Below are 19,551 nucleotides of genomic sequence, written 5' to 3'. Positions count from 1 at the left end.
GACTCTGTTTCAAAATCTCCTCTGAAAGGGGTCAAAAACATGGAAAAAACAGGAACTGGCACTTGGCACTGAGTTAATGAGTTAGTCCCAGAAAATAAATAAAAGGAATGCTAAACATCCCAAGTTTGACAAGATAATAGCGTGAAACCATCAAAATTATAGATACGTTAGAGACGTATCATGGCCTTAGTGGCTTCTTGGGGAGCATTGTGCCTCCACATTGCTTCAATAGAGACGTACTTCCTGTCAAAGGGAAGGAACTTCGGTAACACATCCTCGTCTCCTCCGGTTCCACTTGTGGTTATCTGTTACCTTTACTTCGTACTTATTATTGTTGTGTGGTATTTCTTGCTTGCACTCATCGTTGTTATTGTTAGCTTCATATAGGTTGCTCACCTAGTTGTTTATCTAGAGAACCTTTTGTTACTAACCCTAATCTTCTATTCTTAAATAGCTAGAACCCACTATCCAATTTTCCTCTCCATGCAACAATGCCACATCATCAAGTCATGCATGTAGTTATAAGTTACTTTTTTATTAATATCTTCATGCAAAACATATCTTCATGCATGATTTTTTTCTAGGTAATTAAGCAAGACATTTTTATAATATTTTTTCATTACCATTAGTTTTTTCTAACATTTATCCATATGTTTTTAACAAGTTTTCCGCAGCAACGTGCAGAGCTAAAAATTGGTAGTTGCCTATTCACTCCTTCCCTCTAGTCAACCATATCGATCATTTCACAAAGCTATGTGAGATTGACAACCTCACTAGAATGGTTAAGTATACTGTTGGAAATATGCCCAAGAGGCAACGATAAAATGGTTATTATTATATTTCATTGCTCATGATAATTGTCTATTGTTCATGCTATAATTGTATTAACCGAAAACCATAATACATGTGTGAATACATAGATCATACCATGTCCCTAGTGAGCCTCTACTTGACTAACTCGTTAATCAATAGATGATCGTGGTTTCCTGACCATGGAATCTCATGCGTCACCATATCAGCGTTCATGTTAATCTTGAAGATTTTAAAATTCATCATCACCTTGAAGGCACTCAACGCTTCCTTCTTTAGATCAACAAGCTTTGACCCGTCCAAATTATCATCTACAAGAATGGAAGCCTCAAAAGAACATCGAGTTTTCAAAATTATGGGCGTGTGAAGTGTGATACCGATAGAAAGACTAGAAACGGTCGCACTAAGTTCTGATTCCTCGACGCTAAAGCAGGCATCAATATAATCCCAAGAGGAAATTATAACTTCTCGTGTATGGTTTCTGATAACTAACCCCGACCCTCGCAACGCTAAGGGCCTCTACAAAACTTGCATCAATATACATATTGTTTGTACGTACATGGCGACATTTCAAATACTTTTCAGCAAGTACCTTTCTTTTTTCTTAAATCCTACATTTTCCCTTTTAATGAACCAATTCATATTTTGTGTGTGTTCTTGCATATAGCAACAAATACCCTTCACTAATATGTTTCGTAAACCCAATTTTTTATTTACTGGATCAATTTATATATTTTCAATGTAAGTTGTAAATATCCTTAGTTAATATTTTCTTTGGTCTAGATTTTCTTTTTCATTAAATCAGTATCTATATTTTCAATGCGAGTAATAGTAGTCTTTTATTGTTTTTTATTAAATTATATATTTTTTCTCTTCATTCAATTCATTTTGATATTTTATTTTTGCTTCTGCGCATTTGGATATTTTTGTGTAGGTTATAAATGTTATGTAATAATGTTCTTCTTAAATCCAGATTTTCCAACAATATTTTGTGTTGAAGTAACCAATTAATTTTACACATTTTTTATGCAACATGTATAAATGACTCCCATTAGTTTCCCCCACCTACTCCTTTATCCTCTTGGATTTTCACACTATCTCGAGTGGGGGGCCGGACGAAATAGACCAACGCTAGCATCCGTGCCGGACGAAATAGACCAACGCTAGCATCCATGTGGTAGCACGTGTGTTTCATCTTCTATACTACTAATAAAAGATCAAACGAAAACTTCTCTAAGTATACACAACTATTACCTCCACAAAAACAAACACCAATCACCACCATATAATTAGTCAACAAATTACAATCTAACGGCCTTCCACCATCCATTCAGCCCGACGGTGTGCAGTTACCAAATTAACTAAGGCTGACCGTGCTCCACCTCCTCCTACAGCGAACAAGTGTTGCACCTCCCCGAAAAAAAAGAGCCAATCAACTACAGAAATTTAGGAAGAATTAACGGCAGCCAGACGCCCTGGCCTGCACCATCGTCGTCGCCTCCGCCTCCCCCTCCCCGTCCGCCTCCTCCCCTCCCCTCTCCGCACCCGCCCGCTCGCCCCGCTCGTTGCTTGCTCGCCCCGCCCACCGCCTCTCCCCCGCTCAGCCCTGCCCTCCGCCTGCTCGCCCCGCACGTCGCCTGTTCCGCCTTTCCCTTGCTCAACCCCGCCCTCCGCCTGCCCGCCTCGTCCGCCGCCTCTCCCCTGCTCGCCCCGCCCTCTGGCCCCGCCCGCCGCCCTCCACCTACTCAGCCCCGCCCACCGCCTGCTCGCCCCGCCCGCCGCCTCCCCCCCCCCCCCCCCCCCCCCCCCGCTCGGCCTCCCAACACTCGACGCCATGTTTTCCTCTCTTGCGCCAGAGCGAGCCCCGACGGCTTCCAAGAACATCGAGGACGAGAGGCTCCGCCACATGCACGCGGACGTGGCGGAGATGCTGCTCGCCAACACCACCCCACGCCGCCGGCGGGTGAGGAAGCCGCCTCCGGTCGCGCCCGAGGAGGAGCGGCGCGGGCGCGCGCGCTACGGCTGCGCGTTCGAGGAGGAGGAGGGCTCCGGGTTCTCGCCGCCCCGGATGGTGTGGGCGAAGGTCAGGGGCTACCCGCGGTGGCCGGGGCAGGTGTTCGACCCGGCGGACGCGTTGGGGCTCGCGCTGCGCGAGCGGCGGGCGACCGGGGCCGCGACGGCTCCTTCGTGTGGGCCGGCGCGGCGAACCTCACCCCGCTCCGCGATGACTTCCCGCGCCTCGCCGGCGTCGGCCTAAGGAGCAACTGCAAGGTCGAGTTCGCCCTCGCCCTGGACGGCGCGCTGGCCGAGGTCGCGCGCCGCGTTGACGCCGGCCTCTCATGTGGGTGCGGCGGCGCCGCCGCCAAGGGGCAAGTGTTCGAAAACTCCGGCCTTCGCAGAGGCGCGTCCGTCACGGCCGTGGACGCCGGCTTCGCCCGGGACGCGCTCCGCGGCGAGGCGTTCCTCCGATACGTTGGTGCGCTGCCAGTGGCGTCGGGGGACGGTGCCGACAGGCTTGACGATGTTGTTAGTATGAACAGGTGGGTCGAAAATAACCAGGACTGTGTATTTTTATTTGAATATTTTTCCGATAATGATACCTTTGTCCTGGGCATTCAGACAGATTGGCAGCTACAGCAGATGATTCAGTATGACAACCGCAGTTTACTGGCTTCCGATTCAAAGTTTGGAACAAACAAGTTAAAGGTCTGTCAATGTCATCTGGTTCATTTTTTGTTTTTTCATAGCTGTTTAGTTTGCTTGATTTCATAGTAGTATCGTTGTTTGCCATTTTGCAGTATCCTGTACATAGCATCCTTGTTTTCGACCAGCAGAAAAATGCAATTCCTGTTGCTTGGATCATAACTCTCAATTTTACACATGGTGAAATACATAGATGGATGGGTGCTCTATATGATCGAGTTCGTACAAAAGGCCCGACATGGCAGTTGGGTGGCTTCATTATTGATGATCCATTGACTGATGTGCGCACTATAAGGTAACTCATGCTTCTCTACCAGTGTACTGCTTCCTGGGTTTGTGGTGCCTGAGTATGTTGCTTGCTGAACAGGGAAGTGTTTCTGTGCCCGGTGTTGATTTCCTTATGGCGTGTCCGTCACGCTTGGCATAAAAAAATGATGAACAAGTGTTCAGATTTTGAGAGGCGTTCAATGATGTCTAAATGACTTGGGGAGGCAATATCCAGCATCTGCAGAGGAAACGGTGATATAGAATTATTTCAGGCCTTCCTGGAAGATTTTATTGATTGCTCGGGCTTTGTAGACTACTTCAAAGCTCTATGGTTTCCAAGACTTGGTTGGTCCATGTACCTTGCTTTTCTGGCCGTACCTGGATTTTACTTGTTACAAGTTATTTGATAAGTTCTCTTATCCAACTTTTTAATCTCAATATCTTCCAGGGGCATGGACAAGCGTCTTGAAGACCAACCCGTTGGCTACTGCTGAGGTAGCTTCAACAATTGAGAGGTACCACCACCTGCTAAAACTTCGGCTGTTGAATGAGGCAGATGAAAGCATCTACCAACGTGCAGACTGGTTGGTTCACAAGTTGGGTACAAAGGTTCACTCTTACTATTGGTTGGATGAATTTTCTGGGAAGGACAGTTTCTCTCGCTACTGGAGGAGTGAGTGGAAAACCGGCCCAAACCCATGGCAGCAGGGATTGCAAATTCTAGATTCTGATATTGTAATTGAAGGCAATTGTGCTAGAGTGGTCTGCCAGAAACACAAGGAGAAGTCCCATGCTGTTCTGAACCCAAGCTCTGAGCTTGCATTGTGTGACTGTAGCTGGTCAAGGAAGGGAAACCTTTGCAAGCATGCAATGAAGTTGGCTAAGGTTTAATAAGTTATATAACAGAAATAGAATTTAATTTGTGTATGGTGTGGATTCCAAAACTAATCTGCTTCTACTGGAACGCTCGCTTGTACTCCCTCCGTCCCAAAATAACTGTCTCAAGCTTAGTACTAGAATTTATTTTGAGACGGAGGGAGTACTAGAATTTTTCTAAAGCTAATGAAATCCCCTTGTACTCCATCTAAAGCTTTCATGATGACTACTTTTCCAAGATACATGTGACAAAGAGGAGGAGCTCAAGGAGCTGAATGTGAAAGGATAAAGTAGTCAGGAAGGAGAAATCATATGTTGGCTTAACTAATGCTTCCTAATCAGTATGCTTTTCATATTGCCGTTTATATTGAACTAATATATATAGTTCGCTTTTGATTAAGGATCTTGACATGGCACCTAGTTGTTTTTTATTTCCTGTAGTTTTTGTTGATCTTCTCCTTCTTCGGATTACATTGCTCATTGTTTTTCCTATTCTTTTGCAGGAACATGAACCTTATGATGACCCATAGTTGGATGTATGTGAGAGGTACAGGTGTTATCTTATAAGCATATCAAAATACAATCATGACGTGTGTAATTATTCAGTTATACTTTTTGTTCATGGCTCAACAATCGACCAAATTAAATGACAGGATGAACATTCAGACATCCTTGATGACTGGGATTCTAGGAAGACGATCACATACTCGACCAGCCCACCTGTCACCGCGAGAATCATCCTGGTAACAATGTAGCTGATCTCAGGATTCATATTGTGTTCCTCCAGTTATTTTGCATCGTTTGATCTTTTGTGTCTATATACCCCCCCCTAGTGCGTCATTTTCCTAATCACAAGCATTTATTTCCTTCTTTTTGTATCTTGCTTAGTTTTAAGAGAAACATACAGAGAGAAAACTACTTTCATGATGGATCTGCACTCTGCAATTTGTTTTGCATATAACATGGGACTGTTACTTTCAATACAGTTGATGTTAGGAGTATTAGATGCATATATGAAGGAGTTCCATCAACCAGGATTTTAGATGTTGCATTAGAGTCAAAAATTTAGACTGATTTGCAAGATGGAATATCAGAGAACATGTTTCAGACATTCAGTGACCACCCAAAGAGACTAATATGCCACATGCATGTATGTTTCCTTTTTCATCTTTGTACAAAACTAAATGTAGAGAAGTATTCATTTCTCACTCAAACTTATATTTGTTTTCTATTTAAGAATGTTGATTCATAGAGCCCAAATACGCTCTTTCATTTCCTGGTGAGTTTACTTAGTATGGGTCAGTGTAAGGTAATAAAGATGATACTGTCGGTAGCTTCATCATCATTGATTAATTGTTACTCCTTATTTTAGAAAATCTACAACCAAGAACATTTGTTTGTGTCAGACATCTTTAATAACTAACGTGGAAGTATTGACAGTTCTCCACAAGCTAATTGTTTGATGTGATTATCTGGTGGTGCTTTTGCTCCAGCTTCAATTGCATTGCTTTTGCTGTATCGATGGACTCTTTTCCCTTCGGTCATTGATTGAACCGAGTTGATTCTGCATAGCCGCATAGGGATAGGTACTTTTGATAGTCTACTATACAAAAATATTTGGTCAGTTATTACCCCCCCTATGTATCTATTCTTTCTCAAGTTTGAATTGTTAATATATCCATTAGAGGATTAGTTATCCGTCTGCGCAAGGACCAATACAGGTTAAGCACCCATTGTTTTAAAGTAGATTGTCTCTATTCTCATGCACGTGGACTTTCGGGGTATGGATACAATGAAGTTCCACAATGATTCTCTTAATTTCTAGGTTTCAGTATCTTTTAGATTGGTGTTCAAATCATACAATTTTTGTGTCCACTTGGTTGGCTTGAATTTTGGTACATATGATTGTTAACATCTATATATGATCATGATAGCGGAAATATATGATCGCGATAGCACAAAGGGGAGGGACGGTTTGGGGTGAGGGGACGTTTTGTTAGCCTATTGGAAATGGATAGTGTGCAAAGATGTTACTTATTCTTGGAGACTATATTTTCTTTCAGATATACTTTCGGACTAAAGAGTTAGGGCAGGGTTTGAAGACATCTAATAGAAGTCATCAAAACTAAAGAGAAAAACCGGGTATACGAAAATGATGGCATGATGAGATTGGGAGGAGACGCACGGAAGAAATGGCGATGGACACCAGGGTGTGTGTGTGGGGGGGGGGGGTTGAAGAACCTCATAGTGGCTGAAGTAGAGGAGCGAATATGCATTGCGAGGGTTACGAGTGTGTGGGCCATGTCATTTATTTGTACACAAGCGTTTTATCTATGAATATTCTTTCTATTTCGTGGCAACGCACGTGCACATGTCTGTCGTCGGTTCCATTTCCACATGCATTACAACATACATTAGGCTTGATTACAGGTAAACTCTGGGCTAGCTTATCTTGCCGAGACAACAAACAGCAACCGAGGGAGACAACAACTAAACAACAACTCATTTGACCGGAAAGAAGAACGATATACAACATGCTAGCCAAGCTGATTGAACTGAAGTTTTGACATAAGATGGGACAGAAACTGACGATACAATACATATGTGTGTAACGCGAATTACAACGTTAGGCTTACAAGTAAAATCTTGGCTAGCTTTATAGTCCATTGTTTTCATCCCACATTATTCGATTATACATGCGTTGCACGTGCACTGTTACTAGTGTCCTGTAAATAGACCAGTCTACTTAACGTATCTTGTAGTTTGTTAGAGCAACTGCAACGACCCAAACGGACCGTGCATATGTTTATCTTTTATCCGTTTGGTCGGTCCGTCGGATAAGAACGTCCGCTTCCGCGTTTGGATCGGCGCATGCACCCAATGCTGGTCAATTTATTTTGACAACCGTAAAAAAATGCAAATATTTTTAAAAATAAAAATAAATGTTAATTAAACATTAAAGCCGATCACGAAGGCCGACGAGAGTCCACGCGTCTCCATTACATTAATTAAACATAAAATACGAGACAACGCGCTCGCCTAGGCGTCGTCATTGTCGACGTCGAGGCCGGTGAGGTCGATCAGCTTCGACGCAGGGTCGACCCAGGGAAATGTCGTGTTCCACACAACGTTGATGTCGGGGGCGAGACGTGCCTCTGTCGTCTGTCCAATCGGCGCGGGCTGTGCTGGCGATATCGGCCGCGCAGCACAGGTGCGCTCCTCCTCCTCCCTCTCCGGCCGTTCCGCCTCCGCTTCCTGCTCCAGTCGATGCTCCAGCGCCATCTGCCGCTGGCCGTCGGCGCCCTCCTCCACCATGCTCCGTGCCTTCCAATGTTGGAGGTAGGCGGCTTCCTCATGCGGTATCGCGCCCAACCAGATGGGCGTCGCATTGACCCACTCGCAGAGGCAGCCGGTCCACTGGTAGACCTCCGGCTGCGACTCGATCTTTGGCGGTGGGGGCACGACGCAGTCGCCGGCGGCGGACAGCGTGGTGGCCTCTGCGAGCTGCACCTCGTACGCCGCCTCCTCCTCCTCGGCCTTGCGACGCTCTTCCTCCTCGCTCTCATGGAGTGCGGCTGCCGGCGCCGCCTGGTAGGCGGCCTCCGCCTCCTGGTCCTCGTCGCGAACGACGGGCGAGGGCGGCGGAGGGCCTGACTGCACGTCGCGCACGTCGTGCCGGCACTGCTCCTCGTGCTCGAGCGCGAACCATACCTCCCAGCCGGGAGAGTCGGCCGCGTAGATGGGGTTGAGCCGCTGCTTCGATGTCAGCTGCCGCCACTAGCAACTCACCTCCTCCGCGTGCGCCCGCGCCGACCGCGACACGGATGGCACCGGGATCCTCTCCGGATCTAGATGCTAGTCATGGGGGAGGGTCACGTCTGGGTACGGCAGCGGGATGCGGTGCTCCCAGTGCCATTGTGCTTGGTGCACCGGGACGACGATACGATGGCGATGCCGGCGGGAAGACGCCAGCAGGGGGAGCGTGCGGGGATGGACGGCGGGGGACTTGCCCTTGTTTTGGGCGGAGAAGACAGCCATGGTTGCTGGCTACGGTTTGGTCGCCGAAGAGGGAGCAGTGAGGTGGCGAGATGTGGACGGGGGTCTGAAAACAGATGAGGTCGAACCCCACCGCACGCTCGGATTAAAATAGGCCGACCGTGTTCGCTGACGCGTGGGCCCGCAGAGGGCGGCCGTCATTAATTATGTTGACCGATAGGGCGCGCGCGTCCGCTTCGCGTCCTCGCCGACACATTTCAGCCCCAAATTTAGGCCACAAATGGGTCGGCGTGGATGCGAAGCGGACGCATTTTGGCAATGGGTCCGTGCGTTGGGCCATCACTTTTGTCCGCGCAGACCCAAACTGACAATTGGGGACGAAATAGGTCGTCCCGTTGGAGTTGCTCTTATTCTACTTGTCAATATAATCAGATGAACAGGATGTCTGCCTTCTATTCAAGACCTGAATGTTGTATTTGGTTCCATTTTATTTGAGATAGATATAAATACAAAAATATTGCAACAACCATAGGATGCAAATATTTTGTTACATCCTTGAATAACCCTCCCCTGTCTTTAACAATTTGAAGCAAGAAACTCAATAGCGGCATGACCCTTCAGAATGCATCAAGAATTATTGCCCGCAAGTGAAGAACATACTTTGAATAGAAGTAATGTATTATCTTCTGTGAGTTTATGTGTGTCTTGCACTTAGTTTATTTCCAAATTATTTCAATTTGCATCCTAGAAGATTGACCTACACACCAAGGCAACACTAATTGTGTTTTGATAGTTTTTGAGTCATTTATGGATCCCAGGGTCTGGAAATGAATTTTGTGGTGTAGAGGTTGCACTTGATGTTTATGCCAAGTATATATGCCATTTGGATTATAGACAGAGATACTCTCAATCGAATTCAAGCAGGTTTGCATGTAAGTTACACTCATCTAGAGAGTCACTAGTATAATTCACTAAATTCATCATTTTAAATTACTCAGAATCTTGTGTAGAAGTCCTAAACATCTGTTTCTTTTTTGGATTCAGTTTGGCTCGACCATTTGTTATAGCTCGTGGTCTTGGACTTGCAAATCACGTTCGGATAACATAATTTTTACGAGTGTTGGCTTTATATTTTGTAGGGCTCTAGAGTGAAGTCGACAAGATGAGTCGCCGGGTGATTCAGTCAATTGATTTTCTCCTTTTTCTTCTTTTCCTTTTCTCAAATTGCAACAAATGCTTCATAGGAAACATTATAACACTTAAAATTGCCAAGAAAAATAAATATATAGTTACAATTTCAGAAATTAGAACATTAACAACTAACATAGTTTGGTCGATGTTGTTGCCTCGTTTTAACAAAAATGGCTCGAAGGGAAATCCCTTTTCATAAAAAATCATTGTTCGGTAGATTTGTAGACTCATAATGACATGAAGATACTACCTATACGACGATGGGTGATTCCTAGAGCAAGAGGCCAAGAGAGCAAAGAGCTTGTGCCTCTAGTCCCTGACATGATTGAAGAGGCGTGATTGAAGAGGCGCTGGTGGCATGCCGCCATTGAACTTCGAGGGAAGGCAAAATTCACTCTTTTGACCTTTTCACGATAGTTAAGCCGGAACTGATCTTGATTTTTTTCGAATCTGACATTTTTGCCATCGCCAAAGCCCTTGGCGGTAGGGTATGACAACCTACCGCCGCGGACCCTGGCCTTAGGAAAGGTCCTACCGCCAGAGCGGCTGGTGGTAGCACATGTAACCCTACCGCCAGGGGGTCCGGCGGTTGGCACATGCGCGCACTGTATTTGTAACTTAGAATTATTTTTACGGTAGGCGTGCAACCCTATCACGAGGGACCTCGGCGGTAGGTTGTTATACTCTATCGCCAAGGGCTTCGACGGTAGCAAAAGGGTCAGATCCGGTTTAACTATTGCAAAAAGGTCAAAACGGTGAATTTGGCCTCCACAGGAGCATGATGAACCAATAAAATGAAGATCATGTTTCCAACAAACGCGACCACATGATCTAGCAATGTTCTTCATCCTGTCGCCGACTGATTGCTATTCATTTCATTTTCCTAGGCTAGTTCATTGGACGGCTAAAGCCTAATAGAGCAGACCGGGTGCCAACTCACTAACTAGTACCCCTTTTGAGGGAGTCCGAGCAGGAAAACGCTATTTGCCGCGCTTTGTGTCAAGAAGTCGCGGCTTCGCACACGGAGAGACGCAATCTGGGCCGGTCCATTACCATTGAGGGGATCCCGGTTTTGGAAACCTTTTAGACTTTCTTAGCCGGTTTTTTTTCCGGTTTTGGGAAATTTCTAGAAGGTTCCCTGAACCAGTTTTTCTTTTTTTCTTTTACTTTTCCTTTATTCTTTTTTGTTTATTTTGTTTTCTGTTTTCAAAAAGTTCTGGATTTTCAAAAAATGTTCTAGATTTTCAAAAAAATCTCAGGATTTTCAAAAATTGTTCTTCAAGTTCGGAAAAACATTTGTTTTTTAGAAAAAAACTCTGGATTTTCAAAAAATGTACTGGGTTTTTAAAAAACGTTCTTCAAATTCAGAAATTGTTTCTGTTTCAATTTTTTTTCGTAAAATGTTCTCAAATTTTAAAGAAACTTCGGGATTTTCCAAAAATGTACCAGGTTTTCAAAAAATGTTCTTCAAATTCGGAAAATGTTTCTACTTTTTTTTGAAAAAAAGGTTCTTGATTTTCAGGAAATTTTCTGATTTTTCAGAAATATTCGGGATTCAAAAATTGCTTTTCAATTTCGAAAAAAAATTCCTTTTCGAAAAATGTTCTAGATTTTTAAAAAAATGTTATGCAATTTCAAAAAAGATTCTTGTTTTTTTGAAATATTTTTTATCAAAATGTTCTGGTTTTCTTAATTTTTTCTCAAGATTCAAAAAATGTTCGTGCTTTAATTTTTTTTCGCGTTTCCAAATTTGTTCCGGATTTTTCAAAAAAGTTCTCATTTTTAAAACTTGTTCTCAAGATTCAAAAAATGTTCGTGCTTTTAAAAAATTGTTTACGCTTCCAAACTTGTTCGGGCTATTCAAAATTGTTCTCCGTCTCAAAATTTGCTCTCATGATTAAAAAAATTCGTGCTTTATAAATTTGTTCGTGTTTCCAAATTTGTTTAGGATTTTTCAAAATTGTTCAAATTTTAAAACTTATTCTCAAGATTCAAAAATTCTTGCTTTTAAAAAATTGTTCACGCTTCCAAATTTGTTCGGGGTTTCAAAATTGTTCTACTTTTCAAAATTTTGTTCTCAAGATTAAAAAAATGTCCATGATTTAAAAAATTGTTCGCGTTTCCAAATTTGTTTAGGATTTTTCAAAATTGTTCTTAACATTCAAAAAATGTTTGTGCTTTTAAAACTTGTTCTTAACATTCAAAAAATGTTTGTGCTTTTAAAAAATTGTTCACGGTTACAAATTTGTTCAGGGTTTTCAAAATTGTTAACTGTTCCAAAAATTTATTCTCAAGATTCAAAAAATGTTTGTGCTTTAAAAAATTGTTCGCGGTTCCAAATTTGTTCAGCATTTTTCAAAATGGTTCTCATTTTTAAAACTAGTTCTCAAGATTCAAAAAATGTTCGTGATTTAAAAATTTGTTCATGCTTCCAAATTTGTTCGGAGTTTTCAAAATGGTTCTACGTTTCAAAAGTTTGTTCGTAAAGTTCAAAAAATGTTCATGCTTTACAAATTGTTTGCCTTTCCAAAGTTGTTCAATTTTTTTGAAAATTGTTCTTGATTTCAAAATTTGTTCTCAAGATACAAAAAAGTTCGTGCTTCCAAATTTGGTTGGGTTTTTTCAAAGTTCTTGATCATTTCAATATGTTGTTCTCAAGATTCAAAAAATGTTCATGCTTTCTAAAATTGTTTGCTAAACCAAATTTGTTTAAGATTTTTTGAAATTGTTCTCGGTTTCAAAATGTGCATATTTAAAAAATAAAAAATTTGGTAATTAGTGTTGCGTTCAAAATTTTAAAAACGTTTGACTCTGCGCTCGTTTCAAATTTTGCGCACAAATTTCAAAGAATGTTTCATGTTTTCAAATTCGTTAAGGAGTATTCATATTTACCTTTTGAATTTCAAAAAAAGTTCCAGTTCCAAGAAAGGTGTTCTTGGTTTTCGGAAATATTTTAGTTTTCTTTTTTTTGTGTGAAATTGGAAATTGTTTGAGTTTCATAGATAATTTAGTTCTGCTCTGCTTGTTGGTTCTTTAAGGCTCAAACGGTTGTACCGTGTCATGTATAGCATGAGGTTCTAGGTTCCAGTTCCCGTGGAATGTATTTTAGCTACAGCGCTCTATTTTTTGCTAGGCCAGCCCAGTTGGAGACTGCCTGTGCGAAAACCTGACTTTTTTGCCGCTTAGAGCGGCATATAGGAAGTGAAATGGTGAGCCTGTCGTCACCACATATCGCGTATTGGGTGCACCCACAGGAGTACAATTTTTCTGTTTCTACACACATTGTTTTTTGGGGATTTTGAAATTTGCATGTTTTTTTCTAGGTTTTCTTAAAGAAACAAAAAATATTATTTTTTCTGTCGTGAAACACACCGTGGGTAAGTTATGTTCCTGAAAGGTGAAAAGCATAATTGCAGTACACGCTGAAAGACATCCGTTCTTTTCACAGTTGTGCATCTCGATAAAAGTGAAAACACATATGTGGTTTCTGAAAGGCACAAACATGATGAAGCACCCATGTGCTTCCTTTCGGAAAGTGAAAAGCAAAGTTGTGCTTGCTGGTGAAGCACAACTGTGGTTCCGTGTGAAACACAATTGTGCTTCCCGAAAAGTGAAAAAAATGTGCTTCCAATTCTTTTGTTTGCAGTCATTTTGGTTTCCTTTTTTTTAATTTCCATTTTTTTCGGTTTCCTGTTTTCGGTTCATGATTTGTTTTCTGGGAAAAAAATCATATAAATCTCATTGAATCTGATTTTAAAGATTTCGATGCAAGAAACACAACGTAAAACAGTTCGTGATTTGGATGCGCAGTTCAAGAGATAAAACTTTCTAAAAAATACGAAAAACACAAAAATTTCATGTTTGTGACCAATGTTATACATGCATTGTGCCACTTGTCATCACCGGAGGAAGTGGGGAGTGACTTTTGCAAAGGTACCCCTTAATTATTAGAGAGTGATGTTTCCAGCATAGCACGAACATAGGCGGAACCAGGATTCAAACATGAGGGGGGGGGGGAGAATCTACCAAATCCTAAAAAGAAATCTCTCTAGAGGATGACCCAGGATCTTGATGCATACAAGATACAACCATTGCATAATATTAATGCAGAACCCTTTCATTCACAAGGGCTAATATTATTTTGAAACACATATAATCAGGAAATCAATCTATTTCCTTGTACACGTTATAGTTGATGAACAAAATTAAATTAATCTATCTAGTTTGGTGCAAATAATCATCGTCATAGAGTACTAATTAACCAGACTGGTAGATCTCATAAGTTCATAAAAAGCTCTAGCAACTAGTATTAAGATGTGTAAGATATACCTTAAACTAGTCTTCGATCAAGATACGGTAGGATATAAGGGAGGCAAAGCGGCCTTGGGCTAGCATCGTAGCATGACGGCGCCGTGATGTTGTCCATGGCGCCTGACGAAGAGTCGATTTATATATCTAGCTATATTATGTCGCCTGAGCGCGAAACATAGCTTACGAAAGGGCACCTGCTTACAAGTTCCAGCTCTAATGGGCTGGCCCAGTAACAAATGTGCATGTAGTGCTTCATGGTGTATGTGCTCAGATAGTTTTTAGGCAGTTTTATCAGCGTTCACTTTAAAATCTTACAGAAATCTTCGTGAATTTTACACTATGTTCATTAATTTAAACAATATCTACCCATTTAATATACAATATCTAGCTTAAAAAATATTCCGAGTTTCTAAAAGTATTTCAAAACATGATCACGAAATTGAAAAATATTCCGAATTTAAAAAAAGTTCAGAGTTATTAAAATATTTTTTTGAAATTCTAAAGATATAGAAAATTCAAAGAATAAACATTAATTTGTAAAATTATTCATGAATGTTTCAAAATATTGGGAAAATAAAAAAACATGTATGTGAATTTTAAATGTTCGCAGATGCAAACAAATTGAATAAATTTTGAAAATAGTATATATTTATGAAATAAATACAAATTTGAAAACATAAACAAATAATAAGGAAAACTTAAATTCGAACTAAAAAGGAAAATGCAAGAAAAAACCATCAGACACGACGCAAACCCTATTTAAAGCCACGGGCACCGGTTACAGTCAAAATTTGCTAACCGGCGCCAGCAGAGTTCCGCAATGGACCGGCCCGTCTAGAGATCTTGTCTGTGTTTTAGTCCATGAACCTTTTTCCAAACGATAATTTTTTTTGAAATCGGTGACTTTTTCTGAAATTTATCAACTTTTTCTTAAATAGGTGAACGTTTTCGAAAATCTTTGAACATAATATAAAGTTCGTGAACGTTTTTCAAAATTAATGAATGTTTTTTTTCGAATTCTGCAAACTTATTAAAATCCATGAATATATTTCAAAAATCGGTGAGGTTTTTTTCATAATCATTGAACTTTTTCGCAAATCTAAAGTTTCTGAAATTCTATGAACTTTTTTTCGATTTTTAATGAACAAAGCATTCTACATGGGTCGGCCCATGAGGAGGCGCGCTGCAGGCGCCGGTTCCCCTAACCGGCGCTGAAGGCGCCACATACGAAGGGCCTGTTTAGTCTCGACCGGTGGTGCTCGTTTTTTCTGTACCCAGTGTCGTGGGCGTTAAATATGCATGGCGTTGTCTAACACCTGTAGTAATTAACCTAGGTGTAGTCTAAACGTACACGTGTGTCCTATTTTTGTTAGTATTGCAAATCGAGTAGGATTAGTAGTATTGCAAACCGAGTAGGATTAGCAGTAGCTTATGCTTAGCATATATATATGCGCCTACCCAGCTCTTGTAAGATCAGATCAAAGCAGTACAAAGTATTACATCTATCTAGCTTAAGTCGCTGAGTTAAGTTCCGAGCCGTCGAGATGATCGATCAATTGATCGCAAGCTGTGTATACGTGCGTGTATTGCCATATCCATCAAGCTGCTTGCTTGGTTGGTTGGCTAGCTTTCCACGTTCGTGTATAGCTTCCGCGTGATTTGGTCTACGGGATCAAAGCCAACAATTGGTATCTAGAGTCTCGACGATCTACGATCTACGATGACGGACAGCGACGCTGAGTTGGTCAAGTCCAGCAACGGCAGTGCCAAGGCGAACAAGAACGGCGACAAGATGAAGAAGGGCGTCAAGTCAGCAAACGGTGGTGAAGGAACGAGCGGCGCCAATGTCCAGGCGCATCGCAACATCCCCATCCAGTACCCGATGCTCACCGACGTCAACTATGGCGTGTGGGTGGTGAAGATGAAGATTATTCTCCGAAACCTTCGAGTGTGGCAGGCAATCACGGGCGACGACGTCGATGACGAGTCCGACGAAGGTGCCATGGCCGCCATAGCCCAGTCCGTGCCGGATTCCGTGCTAATGACATTGGCGGAGTTCGAGACGGCAAGAGAGGCGTGGAACGCACTCAAGGAGATGAGGATCGGAGAAGATCGCGTCACCAAGGCTCGGGCACAAGTGCTGAAGCGCCAATTTCACAAGTTACAGATGGAGGAAACTGAATCGGTGAACAACTACGCCATGCGTCTTACTACTCTGGTGGGAGAGATCCGCGCGCTTTTTTTCAAAGCTCGAGGAGACCGAGATTGTGGAGAAATTTTTTAGTTCGATGACTGATAAATTGACATACATCATCGGCACGCTCGAGCAGCTTTACGACATCGATGACATGACCATAACAGAGGCGATCGGACGCCTGCAGACGTGGGAAGAGAATGCTCGTGGCTGTCGAAAAGGCAACGGAGGAGGTAGTGACCAACTCATGTACTCGCGTGCAGATTGGGAGTCCCCAAGTAGCAAAGGAAGGCGTGATGGCAACGAAGGCTCAAGCAACGCAACGCGCGGCGGACAAACCGGAGAAGGCAAAGGAAAAGGCAAACCACAAGGTCGTGGTAAGGCAGACCAATCTAAAGGGCGGAAGCAACGGAACTTGCATATGTCCGAGGTCAAGTGCTATAACTGCAACGAGATGGGTCACTTTGCAAAGAATTGTCCGGAGCCTGACAAGCGGGAGATCAAGGCAAATTTGGCAAAGGAGGAATATGAAGGTCCAGGTCTTCTGATGGCCAAAGTTTGTGATCTCGCTGAAAGAGTGGTTGTGAAACCAAGCCGGAAGGTGCTACTTCATTAGAAGAATGTGACACCTAAGTTATTCGGGGATCACAACGTGTCGTGGTATCTCGACACGGGTGCCAGTAACCACATGATGGGATGCAAGGAGAAATTTCTCGAGTTGGAATATGATGTTGAAGGCTCGGTCAAGTTTGGTGATGGTTCAAATGTGGAGATTTGTGGGCAAGGATCTGTCCTCTTCGAGGGTCTCACAGGCGAACATCGCATACACACCGGAGTGTACTACATCCCACGGCTTCACAACAACACCATCTCTATCGGGAAGCTTGACGAGAATGGATGCAAGGTGGATATCGAGAACGGAGTGATGACGATCTTTGACAACCTCCGGAACGTGCTAACTCGTGTTAGTCGCACACGGAACAGGCTCTATATCCTCAACCTTGATCAATCTCAACCGGAGTGTTGGCTCGCCAAGAGTGATGATGATTCGTGGTTATGACATGCTAGATTTGGACATGTTAACTTCTACGCCTTGAAGAAGATGTCAAAGATGGAGATGGTATCAGGGATGCCAGTTATCGACCATGTTGATCGAGTATGTGACGGGTGCTTGGTTGGAAAACAGCACCGCAGGCTGTTCCCTGCTCAGTCTACCTATTGTGCAAGTGATGCACTCGAGCTGCTCCATGGTGATCTATGTGGCCCTATCACCCTGGCAACTCACGGAGGAAAGAAGTACTTCTTCCTTGTGGTAGATGACTACTCGAGATATATGTGGGTCGTTCTCCTACGGTCTAAAGATGAGGCGTTTGAAGCATTCAAGAAGCTGAAGGCTGCAGCAGAGATGGAACACAAGTTGAAGGTTCGCGCTCTACGGACAGATCGCGGCGGAGAGTTTACGTCGAACGAATTCAACGATTACTGCGAGAAGATTGGCATAAAAAGGTTCCTCACGGCACCTTACACGCCGCAGCAAAACGGGGTCGTTGAAAGGCGCAATCGAACCGTCGTTGACATGGCAAGGAGTTTACTCAAGATCAAGAACCTGTCGGGGACTTTTTGGGGAGAAGCTGTCTCGACGGCGGTCTATCTTCTCAACCGGGCTCCAACGAAGGCGGTGGTCGGCAAGACTCCGTATGAAGCAATTTACGGACGTAAGCCGAATGTGTCTCATCTACGGACGTTCGGGTGTGTGGCACATGTGAAGACGGCGGAGCCGCATCTCTCAAAGCTTGCCGATCGTAGCACCAAGATGGTGTTCATCGGATACGAGAGGAGTTCCGGCACCAAGGCATACCGCTTCTATGATCCACAAACCAAGCATCTACGGAATTCACGCGACGTCGTGTTTGAAGAAAACAAAGTGTGGAATTGGAGTGCAGCAGCCGACGGTGCTCCAAACGGTAACATATTCACGGTTGAATTTCCAACTGATGATGATGCAGGGGAGGATGTCCAGGTGGTTGGCAAGACGCCCAACCAAGGTGACCACAATGGTAGTGATCATCATGGTGCCGACACCGACGACGACGCGCATAGGTCGCAAGGAGATAGCGACAACGCCGCGCACGACACATGCGGAGATCTCGACGACAACATCGACAACGAGGCGCATAGTGACGACGACAATCAAGATGATGGTCACGGTCACGACGACTACGCCGACGACACGGATGTCGATGACACACCAGGGTCTTAGCCGTCTTCCTCAAGTGCATCAACACCGACAGAATTTGTGTCGCCTCCTTCGCAAGCCACAACGGACTCCTCAGGGCCTCGTCGCTACAAGACCCTCAAGAAAGTCTACAAGTACACAAAGCCAGTTACGCTCGAGTACTCCGGACTATGTCTGTTCGGAGTTGAGGAGCCGGCGAACTTCGTAGAGGCGAGCAAAAGTCCTAGCTGAACGCACGCCATGGATGAGGAGATGAAGGCGATTGAGAGCAATGGCACGTGGACTTTGGTAACCCGTCCTCTAAACCAAAAGGCGATAGGTTTGAAGTGGGTTTACAAGTTAAAGAAGGACACACACGGTGCCATTGTGAAGTACAAGGCAAGGCTCGTTGCAAAGGGCTACGTTCAACGTCAAGGAGTTGACTATGATGAGGTGTTTGCACCGGTTGCTCGAATCGAGACGGTGAGAGTGCTCCTAGCTTTGGCAGCACAAGAGGGTTGGAAGGTTCATCATATGGATGTTAAATCCGCTTTCCTCAACGGCGATCTCACAGAAGAAGTGTACGTGGAACAACCCCTCGACTACGAGAAGAAAGGCGAAGAAGGGAAAGTTTACAAGCTCAAAAAGGCACTTTACGGGTTGAAGCAAGCGCCAAGAGCTTGGAACTCAAAGTTAGACCGAAGTCTGGTCTCGCTCGGGTTCAAGAGATGTCCCCTCGAGCACGCAGTCTATACAAAGAACTCCAAAGGCTCAAACCTGCTAGTTGGAGTTTATGTCGACGATCTGATTATCACCGGAGATAGCGTACAAGAAATTGAACATTTCAAGGCGCAAATGAAGAACAAGTTTAGCATGAGTGATCTGGGATTACTCAGCTATTACTTGGGCATCGAAGTGAAGCAAAGCTCCGGAGAGATTTCCCTATGTCAATCGGTTTACGCAGTCAAGTTATTGGACAAGTGTGGCA

The 19,551-nt window shown here is 43.6% G+C and overlaps 1 long non-coding RNA gene across 2 annotated transcripts; it reads left to right on the top strand.

The window, feature by feature from the left end:
- The first annotated feature begins 3,314 nt into the window (after window positions 1-3,314).
- Window positions 3,315-6,830, top strand: LOC123405874. 2 transcript variants are annotated; one of them, XR_006611987.1, is made up of 7 exons: window positions 3,315-3,350; window positions 3,430-3,516; window positions 3,707-3,808; window positions 3,881-4,997; window positions 5,160-5,203; window positions 5,310-5,407; window positions 6,720-6,830. It is a non-coding gene; the product is annotated as an uncharacterized LOC123405874 (long non-coding RNA). The 2 variants fall into 2 exon arrangements; XR_006611984.1 differs by lacking the exon at window positions 6,720-6,830 and adding an exon at window positions 6,029-6,497.
- Window positions 6,831-19,551: the final 12,721 nt, after the last annotated feature.

The sequence above is a fragment of the Hordeum vulgare genome, chromosome 1H, assembly GCF_904849725.1.
Source record: "Hordeum vulgare subsp. vulgare chromosome 1H, MorexV3_pseudomolecules_assembly, whole genome shotgun sequence".
Lineage (NCBI taxonomy): Eukaryota > Viridiplantae > Streptophyta > Magnoliopsida > Poales > Poaceae > Hordeum > Hordeum vulgare.
Note: the sequence above shows the minus strand (reverse complement) of the source record. Positions and strands in the feature narration are given on the sequence as shown.